Source organism: Nycticebus coucang, chromosome 9 (genome assembly GCF_027406575.1).
Source record: "Nycticebus coucang isolate mNycCou1 chromosome 9, mNycCou1.pri, whole genome shotgun sequence".
In the NCBI taxonomy this organism is placed as follows: Eukaryota; Metazoa; Chordata; class Mammalia; order Primates; family Lorisidae; genus Nycticebus; species Nycticebus coucang.
In genome coordinates, this window is record NC_069788.1 from 135319723 (window position 1) to 135332511 (window position 12789).

Here is a 12789-nt window from a genome sequence, read left to right on the forward strand (position 1 = left end):
TAGTTCTATAGGCTGTGGGTGACACGCACATGAGCCACATAAGGTGGCTGTTTTCCCACATTAGGACTAGCAGAGAGCATTTTACACACTGCTGGAGGTTCTAACTGAAGCCACTGAGCAGTGAGGAGAATCAGGTGCCTTCTGCCGCCTGGGGCTCCCCCAGCCTTGCTTTTCTAATCCAAGCTCGCCCTTGAATTACATGGATTTCCTTGGATTTCACCCCCATAATTTTATTAGAAACCCCCCTCTTGAGACTATCAATGCTTTTGAGAGGATTGTTGTTGAGGGGAGAGGGAGAAGAAGCCGAGAAGCATCCTCAGGGACCTGTGTGGCCTTGCTACGCTAAGTCAGTGCCACAGATGCCACGTTGCTCCGGCATCCTTCTTTTTTTTTTTTTTTTTGAGACAGAATCTCACTCTGTCACCCTGTTTAGAGTGCTGAGGCATTAGCCAAGCTCACAGCAACCTGGATTCAAGTGATCTTCCTGCCTCAGCCTCCTGAGTAGCTGGGACTACATGTGCTTGCCACAATGCCCAGCTGCTTTTTCTATTTTTAGTAGAGACAGGGTCTCACTCTTGCTCAGGCTGGTCTTAAACTTCTGAGCTTAAGGGAGCCACCTGCCTCAGCCTCCCAGAGTGCCGGGATTACACGCATGAGCCACTGCGCCCGGCCTCTCTAGCATCATTCAAACTTGTAGGCCATGCAGGAGTGCGGCCGGAGGCAGTCAGTGGGCAGGAAGAGTGCAAGCTGCACACCAGAGAGATGTGTTGTCCCTGTGAGGGCAGGGACACTGCGAATGCCATTCTCCTCAGAAAACTCCTTCCAGTGAGCCGCCTCATATCCTAGTCCAGACCTCACGACCAGAGGAAACGTGGTACAGCAAGCACAAACTCTGAAGTCAAGGCTGCTGGTTCAAACTCACGCTAGCAGTGGGGCCCTCCAGCAGTCACTGTTGACACTAGCTAAGGGGTATTGATAGCTTCTTCTCAGAAATCCAATCGCGGCCACCAATTCACTGGTCTCTCTGCTGATATTTGGATGAAACAAGATTTGATTTCTTGCACCTGTATGTCACTCTAGCAATCACTTTTTTCTGTATCTTCTCAAGACTATAATCCATACTATATTTAACAGTTGCTATTTATAGAACAAACATTCTGTTGGTCTGAAGGCAAATAATTACATTTACCTGCCAAGAATCTATGAGCGTGCACACACACAAACACAGTATGAATGATCAATAAGCTCTGATGGAGACTTTTGTTGTTAAACTGATAAAAGAATACAATTCCTCCTCAAATGTGCTTTCTTAAGATCATTTGGATGAAAGAAAGCCTTCTGGCCTTTGGGATTCAGAACTGTGCAATTTTAACTCGAAAGCACTTTGTGTGTACCCTGCGTATCTCATGGCCTAGAATTATCTAGTCTGCACTTAAGTGTTAAAAAAAGGAACATGGGTATTTTTTCTAGCTTTTCTTCTCTCAGTAAACACTATGATCAAACAAATAAGAAGGTTTCACTTCCATTAGCTCAGTAGTCTGTGTGCACGAAGACTGTCATCGATTGGAAGGCCCCATTACGTGGTGTCTATTTTTGAAAGCTTCGATGAGAAAGCATTGGAAATGGAGATCCCCCCGACAAAGTGGCTCTCAAACCCACTCTAACATCAATTACCATTACTGTAGGCAGTTGTAATACAATGGTATTTAATACAATGGTGTATCTAAACATAGAATAAGTGTAGTAAAATACAGTATTATAATCTTATGGGACTCTTCGGTGTATGCAGTTCATTGTTGACTAAAATATTGTTAAGGGCGGCACCTGTGGCTCAAAGGGTTAGGGCACCAGCCCCATATGCCAGAGGTGGCGGGTTCAAACCCAGCCCCGGCCAAAAAAAAAAAACTGCAAAAAACCCCCAAAACAATAAAAAAGAGTTTTTTAAAAAATATATTGTTATATACATGACTGTATTTAAAATTGAATCTAAAGGAAACCAAGTGAAAAAGTAGAAGCCCCTCTATCTTCCCACAAAGTGAACACTAAAACTGCTGTCTGAACAGACGGCCTGCATGACCGATGTGCATGTTTACATACATTCATGTGTGTCTGCCTGTACATGTGTGTGTACACAGGAGTGGGACCTCTAACTGAGGTGTCAGCACAATGACTATCAGACACTAAAGAAGCATGCACTCTGCATCACCTCCCAGGTCCAGACGCACACAGACAATGGCTTTGAGAACCTGCCTTAGGGCTTTTAGGTCCCCATCTCCATCAGGGCTCAGAAAAGGAGGGTGTGATAAGACTGGTGGAGAGATCTCTTTGGAGAGTGTTACCACCATAGAGTGAGTCCCCATCCCAGCCCTTCCAGGAGAGTAGTGAGATTGACCATCTTACAGGAGGTATTTTCATGGAGGTACTACTCAGAGAGCTTAGAAACGTCTACCCTGAAGTCAGGAGAGAGACGTGCAGGACTGAAGCCTCCTGCCCCATGCTGAGTGGGGTCTCATTGTCCCACTCTGCTCCTTCCCTGCTAGATGGGCAAGGCTAGAGGAATAGCCTATGCTCCTGGAGTTCATCAGTGGCAAGGATGCAAGAATGCTTCCTGTGGACCAAATGTAGTCCCGGGGGGTGAGCAGGGATGGCTTGTCTTCATCTCTGTCCAACAAGGGCCCCTGGAGAAGCCAGTCGAGGCGCACACCCGATGCCAAGGGATAAGAAGAAAAACGGAGGACCAGACGTGTGTCCGCCCAGGTTCAACAAGCTACAGGTACCTGTAAAGGGCCTATAGAAAACAAGATTCCATTTTAACCATCTGCCAGACCCAGAGTTCCCAAAGCCACACAGTCAGGCAGGAACAGTCCTGTCTCCTAGCCCCTTGTAATACCAGCAAGTGAGTGGCGAGGAGGCAGGCCTACCTCCTTACCCTTAGCAGGCTTCCAGCCCAAAGCCCCGAGTGAGTATAATGCTTTCTTCTCCTTGACAATGATGGGACAAACTCTGGCTATTGAACACGACCACAGTCAGGTTAATAGGAAGAGGAATTTAAATGCTTCATAATAAAGCAAAACCACAGATGTAGCATTCAGATAAAATACATAAATATCGTCAGATTTGTCTTCCAAAAACCAGCACCCAGAAGACAGTGCAGAGCAGGTGTCAAGACTGCTGTCATCTAGTGTCAGGTGAGCTTACACACATTATCTCCCACCACCAGCTGGGACAGACTGCTCCATCCAAACCAGGCGCTCTCTATTCTGTGAATATACTTTGCAATGGGCCACGTTCCTGCTTTCCTTTGGCCATGCCCTTGACCTGGACTCCCCCTCTCCATCACCCCTAACCTGCCTACACACATGGAAATTATGCTATTCCCTCAAAGATGAGCTCAAATGCCTTCTCCTGTATGCCTCCTTCTCTGAGCATCTCCAGCAGCACCTGCTGGGTGAAGAATTCCTGTGTTCCAGACATCAGGAGCCTTATGGTCTGTTCCTCCTTGCTCCTTGTTGGACAGGGGTGGAGGCAGGGGCGGCCTCATGTTTCTGACCCTTACAAGGTCTAGAACAGGGCCTTGGCTACAGCAGAGCTCAGCACAGGCTGAGTGGCTGCACAAGGACTCCTGAGGGTTTCTGCCCTCATCACCCAAACCTGGGGAGATGTACTCCAGCCCACAGCACCCCATAATACCCTCAATACAGCTGGGAAATGGTTTTACTGCAAAAAATCCCACCACACAGGTTAGGTTCTGTCCCCTCCCAGGAGAACCAAATTAGTCACTGGAAAAACAAAACATGCACCTTTAAGTAAACAGTGTTTTTTCAGCAATTGTAAAACACCTTTCTTCCATTTCCTTCCTAGAATCTTGAACTTTCTATGAGGTTATCAGAGAAAGGAGGGATTGTTAGAGTAACAATTTTTTTTTTTTTTTAAGCAGAGTTAGTTTGGGGTCAGATTTCTAAAGCACCAGAGAACACTGAAACTTTGGAAGCTAGTCCCAAATCCATGGCACTTGGCTGTTCCTTTCCCCGCCTGGCTGGGGACTGTATAAGGGCTCACTTCAGCCTGGGATGTGTGGGTGTGTGTACATGTATGCACAGAGCGAAGCAGTGAGTGTGCATATTTGTGAGAGCACTTACTAGAGTGTGGTAGTTAAGAGTGTGGTAAATGAGTGTGTGTGTGACAGCAAGGGCATGTGGGGACAAAGCATTCTATCAGGTAAGTAGCTGTGAGCCCTTTCACAGGGCATGTGAAATAAAGTACCCATCCTGATCTGGAATTAGGCCTCCCTAATTCCAAATCCAACAGTAATAGAGTTGAGGTGTGTTATTAATGACAACTGAAGTCAATTACTGAGTCCCAGGATCCTTCTAGCATATTATTATTAATCCTTGTAGCACAGCTAGGAGGAAGATCACCTCATCTTCATTAAAGAGGCCTGAAGGGAGACCCAGAGGCGTTCAGGCACTTGTGCAGGGTCCCACAGATAACAAGCAGCAGAATTGGGCCTGGGAGACAGGTGAGCTGAATCCCAGCCGGTGCCTTCCCATGTCACCATCCCGCCTCCATGGGCTCAGAAAGCTGCCTGACCCAGACACATTTTCCAAAGGTAATCGGGGGCTAAGAAATTCAACGATCACAGGGGCATTTCCATTACCTCATTTCTCCTTACCAGCATCAGGACCCATATTCGAGGCATGCTTTTAAATTTTATATGACTGTGTGTTCTTGTAGAAAACATAGGCTGTTATAACTGTAAATGGTCTTCAAAGATCACCACGAGGTCCATTTCCTTTGTCCATTCAGAGAAAAGAACGTCTCTGGGAGGAGCATTTGCATATACAGTGTATGTGCAATGTATTATTTATGTGCATTTATACAGAAAGGGGTTTCAGCTACACGAAGGTAGAGTGTATGGGGTATGGGCAAGTCTTTCTCCAGCTGTTAAAGAACAACCTGTCTGGTTCAGTGTTTAAAGATTTTTGTTTCCTATAATTGCACTAATACAAGTTATATTGAAAAGCCAAATGACCCCTTTAACGAATGAAAAAGAGATGCCTGCCTATAACAGGAGTCCCACAGCTAGACCTCCACGAGTGCTGTGAGAATGCCCCCCCCTTGGAGTTGTTATAAACACAATAAAACCTAATATGTCATAATGAAATGCATATTCTAATACAATATGATCCCCTTAATGAGGAAAACTGGAGGGGGAGGTTGTTTTATTTATAATCCTCTAAATCTGGGTAAATTGTACATGTTTAAAATTTCTATACAAATAACATCACAAAGCTATACAAATAGTGTCACAAAGAGCTATTAATACACAAGTGTGTATTTGGTCTGGACAAGAGACAACTTAACAGATTAACAGACAAAGTCAAGGTGTGATGAAATGCTAAGCAACAACTAGGGTAGGGGTTATTTTTCTTTGTTTTCTCTCTCTCTCTTTTTTTTTTATTGTTGGGGATTCATTGAGGGTACAATAAGCCAGGTTACACTGATTGCAATTGTTAGGTAAAGTCCCTCTTGCAATCGTGTCTTGCCCCCATAAAGTGTGACACACACCAAGGCCCCACCCACCTCCCTCCTTCCCTCTTTCTGTTTCCCCCCCATAACCATAATTGTCATTAATTGTCCTCATATCAAAATCGAGTACATAGGATTCATGCTTCTCCATTCTTGTGATGCTTTACTAAGAATAATGTCTTCCATGTCCATCCAGGTTAATACGAAGGATGTAAAGTCTCCATTTTTTTTAATGGCTGAATAGTATTCCATGGTATACATATACCACAGCTTGTTAATCCATTCCTGGGTTGGTGGGCATTTAGGCTGTTTCCACATTTTGGCGATTGTAAATTGAGCTGCAATAAACAGTCTAGTACAAGTGTCCTTATGATAAAAGGATTTCTTCCCTTCTGGGTAGATGCCCAGTAATGGGATTGCAGGATCAAATGGGAGGTCTAGCTTGAGTGCTTTGAGGTTTCTCCATACTTCCTTCCAGACAGGTTGTACTAGTTATGGGACTTCATTAAACTGAAAAGCTTCTGTACAGCTAAGGGTAGGGGTTATTTTTCATACAGGATGTGGTCCCTAAAAGTGAAGGGTGATTTCCCAAATCACTCCAGATTCCCCAGTTCATTCAAAATCGATAAACAAGTCAGAGGGAGAATGTGGCTCCCATGTTTCTAGAAGGAATCACGAAAAGCTTTTGTATTCCCTCTCATGATGTTTTTAAAACCATCATATTTGTTATTGTCTAAATTGAATTGTGGGTGAAAACAATTTCCTGTTCACCTGCACTGTTTGTTTCCTGAGAAGACATCTAGAAACACTGGTTTTCTGAGCTAAGTCAAAGTAATATAGGATTTTCCTTTGTCAATATTGAGACTTTTACCTCTGGGGAGAACCTGTTCTCTTCCTCCCTCCCTCCCTCTCTCTCAGCAAAGCATATTTCCTTCTCTCTCTAATTGGATTTTCTGAAAGAATCTGTTTCCCTTTCTCTCTTCCAGATGCTCAAGATACAGCACTGTACAAAAAGTCGTTGGCTGGTGTCGTTCTTGTCTTTTTCTGCCACATTAACCCAGTAGGGGGTTTAACAGCCTGAGGTTTTGAAAAGCTGTTTTCAAGTCCTGAAAGCTCTCAAATGCAACTTAAATGGTTATTAGCTAGTAGGATACATCCCCTGCATTCTAATACCTCCATTTAAATAACAATAATAAAGAAAATAATAACAATAAGAGTAAACTCCATGCCTTCACAGCCATGTTTATACCCTACCACCCACAGACCACACAGTCTACAGGGCATTTATACAGGATCTAGGAGTGAGGGTCTGTCTTTTGGTTTAGTAGTGGGCACGCCTGATTTCACAGGCTGCCAGCAGGGGTCGCCCAAGTCATCTAGGAGCCAAATCAGAGCTTTCATGACATTGTGGATAATTCCTTTAAAGAATCCAAGGCACAGCCTAAATGCCCACCAACCCAGGAATGGATTAACAAGCTGTGGTATATGTATACCATGGAATACTATTCAGCCATTTAAAAAAATGGAGACTTTACATCCTTCATATTAACCTGAATGGACGTGGAAGACATTATTCTTAGTAAAGCATCACAAGAATGGAGAAGCATGAATCCTATGTACTCAATCTTGATATGAGGACAATTAATGACAATTAAGGTTATGGGGGGGGAAGCAGAAAGAGGGAGGAAGGCAGGGGGTGGGGCCTTAGTGTGTGTCACACTTTATGGGGGCAAGACATGATTGCAAGAGGGACTTTACCTAACAATTGCAATCAGTGTAACTGGCTTATTGTACCCTCAATGAATCCCCAACAATAAAAAAAAAAAAAAAAAATGGAGTTAACTTGGTCCTTACAGTTATGTTAAAAATTAAAATGTGAGATGAGGAAATTTCCAGGAAAATGCCCTTATTTTCTGCTTTTAGAAACCAAAAGAATGTCTCATTATGGCATTGCATCCGAGAATCGGAATCCCCAAGAGAGAGCTGGACACCAATGCAAATCACATGAGGGCATTTATTCAGGCTCGAGCCAAGGCGGTCGGCCTTCCCCCAGATGCAGCTGGTGAGACCTAGAGCCTAGAGCCGTGTACTCGTCGTGGGTGGGGGTTTTTATGCCGTGGATATGGGGTGAGGGTCGTGGGAAGCAAAGCATGGCCTTTGGATTGGTTATCTCTTATGCCTATACTAGAATTTAAAGCTGATAGGGTCCCGCCAATCTCAAAAGCCAGAAGGGTGGGGGGTGGGGTGGGGAGGGTTCTGACACACTCCAGGAGATAGGGACACATCCCAGGAGACAGGGCTATCCCTTTATATTCATCTACATAGAGATGAAATGGTTTTGTAATATCAGGGAGTCCGGAAGTGGGGGAAGAGAGCAGAGCAGTCTTAAGTTCTCTTTCTGTTGTCCATTTGAAGGGGTGTCCCTCCCTCATGGCTTCATAGAGGGGTTTTGCAATTTCAGCAAAGCCTGGTACCAAAAGTCAACAGAACCCTGCAGACCCTAAAAACTCTCGCACTTGCCTGGGGTTTGTTGGGGTTGGGATCTTAAGTACAGTCTGCTCCCTGGCCTCAGTGAGCCATCTCTGTCCATCTTTAAGGGTATATCCCACGTAACTCACAGTTTGCTGACAGATCTGGGCCTTCTTTTTTTTTTTTTTTTGTAGAGACAGAGTCTCACTGTACTGCCCTCGGGTAGAGTGCCGTGGCGTCACACGGCTCACAGCAACCTCCAACTCTTGGGCTTAAGCCATTCTCTTGCCTCAGCCTCCCAAGCAGCTGGGACTACAGGCGCCCGCCACAACGCCCGGCTATTTTTTTGTTGCAGTTTGGCCGGGGCTGGGCCTGAACCCGCCACCTTCGGCATATGGGGCCGGTGCCCTACTCACTGAGCCACAGGTGTGCCCGGATCTGGGCCTTCTTTCCTGATGCTGGATATCCCCGTCCCCCACCCCCCCAAGTGTGACGAGCAGGTCTCAGTTAGTCTCTCCCACCTGGGGTTAGGGATTCTAGGCTACTTGAAGAGAAGACTTTTTAACTCCCCTAAAACAGGGTCCCAGGAATTTGAGCAGAAAGTAATTAGTGACCTAAGTGTGATTATGCTATAGCTTTTAAAAACTATTATGCCTTTCTAATGTAGCTTATTACCTAGAGTTCAACATCTACTTATCTTAGATGGAATATTTTGCTGAAGATCCTTTCTGTAAATCAATTACAGTCATGTGCCACCTAACAAGCTTATGTCAACAATAAACTACATATGTCATGGTAATCTCATAAAAATATAACAAGGCTATACAGGTGTACCTTTTAAAAATCTTTTCTACTATATTTTTACTGTATCTTTTCTATATTTAGATACACAAATACTTCACCACTGTGTTATAGTTGCCTGCCATATTTAGTACCATAACATACTGTACAGATTGGTTACCTAGGAGCAATAGGCCATACCATATAGCCTGGGTATATAACAGGATACACGTACACCACCTATACCACAACAACTAAATTGCCTAATTCATTTTTTTTAATTTATTTATTTTTTATTGTTAAATCATAGCTGTGTACATTAGTGCAATCAAGGGGTATAAGGTGCTGCTTTCATATACAATCTGAAATATTCTCATCAAACTGTTCAACATAGCCTTCATGGCATTTTCTTAGTGACTGTATATAGGCATTTGTATTCTGCATTTAGTAAGTTTCACCTGTACCCATTCTAAGATGCACCATAGATGTGGTCCCACCCATTACTCTCCCTTCCCCTAAACCTCCCCCCTCCCTTCCCCTTCCTTGGCCCTTTCCCCATAATTGCATTTTTTTTAATGATGCATTTTTCAAGCTCCTCCTCACATGGCAAGCAATGCATAACTGTATGTGAAATCCCTTAATTAGGGATTAAGTTGCTAAAGTAATTTCTAAAGTTATCATTATTTACTATGTATGAGATTTTTTTTTAAGGAACCAAAAATGTGTTTTGTGTCAGGGGAACTTAATTTGGGGCTAGATTTTTGATTATTTAACTTGCTCCAGAGTTGCAAAGTGTTTTGTTTTGAAGAAGGGAGTGAAAGAGAAAGTGGTTGAAGTCTGAAAAAGTATTTGAAGTTTTATTCTATTTAGGGTAAATTATTATAATTCTATTTAAATAAAACCAGTAAAGAAAATGTCAAACTTTAAGAATACTAGTTTCTTCCCAGCTACTCGGGAGACTGAGGCAAGAGAATCGCTTAAACCCAAGAGTTTGAGGTTGCTGTGATGCCACACGGCACTCTACTGAGGGCCACATAGTAAGACTCTGACTCAAAAAAAAAAAGAATACTCATTTCCTGTGAAATGTGAGAGGAAGGAAGAAAGTCAGCACCAATTTCAGAAATCTGATTCTAACAACAGGTCATCCCTAAATGAGGTAAATCTTGAAATCACCTCCAACGTTAAAACCGTTACTGTGCACCAAGTCATATGCTAGATTCTGGGAAAAAGACGAAGCACTATTTTATCTCCAAGTGAGAGAGACAAACCTCTATCCTGTGTCCGCAACCATATTAGAATTCTAACAGTCCTCACTTCTGCTCTCCAAACTTCAAAAAAGGGGTCAGAGCCAAGAGCCAGGACTTTAGTAAAAGCACCAGAAATACTCTCAGAGTTCCACATTTTCCTAAGAGTGATACACACTGAAGAGTTGTGAAATAAGTCACTTGGGTTCTGTTATAGTAGTATTTGAAGATAATTATTTAACATGCTGACTTTAACACACTATGTGTCTTTCTCCATGTGTGCGTACAGGATAGACCTCTGAAAAGCGGCCTGGTTACTTCTAGATTATTGACTGTGTTTGCCCATTGCTGACCTAAAGGGCTATTCACTTGCAGCAATACCTTCTCTGCTAAGTTGAATTGCTCAACTCTTAAAACCCTTCCTACAGAAATTTCAGAGTCATCTCTGATTCCATGGCAGCCCCTACATGATAGAGTGGTGAATTAATTGTCAAACATGGAAGAAAGGATACTGAAAGTTGAGCAGAAATGGCAACATTTGGGAGTAAATAACCAATAGAACAAATGCGTGTTCTGCCTGCCGCCCTAACTGGTGCTCATTTTTTTTTTATCTTTTCAGTGGGATTTATTTACGTTTAAGTAAAAGTAGCAAATATTACATAAGTTATTTCTTAGAACATTTAATTTATAGAAGAGTTGTGAAATAAGTCACTTGGGTTAACTACTATGTAGTCACTTGATAACAACTACATTGTTATCAAGCAACATTTATGGAATGTGCCCTGGATCTGGGATATTGAACTTTGTAACTATTGTAGCATTCTCTTTTCCAAGTTTAAACATGACCTTGTGCAGTGAAGAAGCATGGCTTCTCATTGTAGAGTTATCATGTATGACAACCTGACCTGCAGGAAGGCTTTGGGTGTTTAATCTTCTATTGATTTACAAAATGATTTGTGTGTGTGATTATTCAACCCATATGATTGTTTCAACTCATTTTTCTTCTACTGTGATTAAAATAAATCAGCTAAAACTAAGCAGTTTAGCAACATAGTCAACCAAATAGATATGACGTTATATCTTCTATAGGATGTCTTAGGAGATATTGATGTTTTATATTACACATATGTAGTTAATATACTTTGGGCAATAAAATGTTAAAACATGTGTGGTAAATAAACAAAAAGAAAATTCTGAAAATCAATGCATTGTTTTAACAATCCCCCAAACCTGGATTTGTGTGTGTGTGTGTATGTTAGAGTAGTGTCATATTAAAATAAAAAAATCTTGACACCTGCAAGATTTTTTTCATATTCCTATTTTATACATTTTTAGATAATGGAATAATTCTATAATTTTATTGCTAAAATCTTATTACTTGTTAGTCATGATTATCAGATTTTCATTATTATCTGAATTTGCTGCTCTCATATTTGTGAACATCGATTATTTCACTGTTTACTTTTCCAAACATGTACTTACACTAAGATTCAAAAACTCTAAAGAGGAGTCATTGATAATAATAAATGTATAATGATCCGTTGGGACAATGAATAATCTTAAAGATTGAAAATTTTGTTGCTATGATAAGAATTCTGACTATCCAGTTAAGTTAGCTGTACAGAGTAGTATGGGGGGATCAGGAAATGCATATTTCCAAAAAATGATATTGCATGCTTATTTGATTGGGAGAAATTCTCTGGTCTGATGCATCACTGGTATTTAGGAGGGATTCTACCTACATGCAGCTTCTTCAGTGAGCTTGTTGGTCCCTCAGGGAGCCCAGTGATGATACGATGTCTTACAGCTTGTCACTGCAGATGTCTGTCTCTGCTCACTGCCAGGAAGGTTGCAGATTCTCCACAAAATCCAATGCTAGATTTAGAACTGAAGGAGCTTTGTTACAGATACCTGTAATACCAAAATAATCTACTTAATATCCTGAGAGTTAGGATTTTTGCTTAAATTTGGCTTCTTGGTAGAGTTGTTTAGCTTTTGCCCTATCATTCTCGTAATTGAAATATCATCTGTATTGGTAAATAATTGTTTTGTTACTCCTATGATTTCTTGAACTTCATTCTGATTCATAGCTGGTTTTCCGGCTTTGTCCCTTGAAGTACAAGATTTTGCTCCCGTCAGGCTGTGTGTGGCCATATATTCATTTGTGTATAGCACTTGCTTTAAGTCATTAATAAACTTCTGAGGCTTGCTCTTATTACAACGGGCAATCTGCCATTTCTCAATCTTGAACTGCTTCTTATCAGCCTGATGCTCTTCCTCAGCTTTTGAGGAAACTGGTGAACTGCAATTAGCATTAGAGTTACTGCATGTTGAAGTAAATGAATCTGGGGAGGAGTTGTTTGTTGCTCTCCAGAGGGTGGACGCAGACGTAGACGTGGTTCCTCCACCTTTAAGCAGGGCTTCTGCCATACCAACCAGCTCTTCAAACTGGGTGACTGCCTGTGGTAACACTTGAAGCATGACCAAAGACTGTCCAAGTCCGCTGTTTTCTTTTCGTGTTGGTTAGTTTTTCTTTCAGGCTTTTTATTTTGGTGCACAATTCCTCCTTAGACAGTTCTGCTAAGGGCGCTTCATCCTCACTGGAGATCTCACCGGGCAGAAAGGCATTTCCCGAATATGGGTCTCTCTGTCCTTTATCCAGGTCATTATTTGCATTTTCTGAGTTCATTGTCTCTGTCCTTTTCCTCTTTCCTTTTCTAAAAGCTTGAGTATTGGCGATTTCATCTGTTGGAAAGATCATCTGCAT

The 12789-nt window shown here is 42.2% G+C and overlaps 1 pseudogene; it reads right to left on the reverse strand.

Annotated features, from left to right (window-relative positions):
* Positions 1-11886: 11886 nt before the first annotated feature.
* On the reverse strand, positions 11887-12789 carry LOC128593312 (BEN domain-containing protein 6-like; annotated as a pseudogene).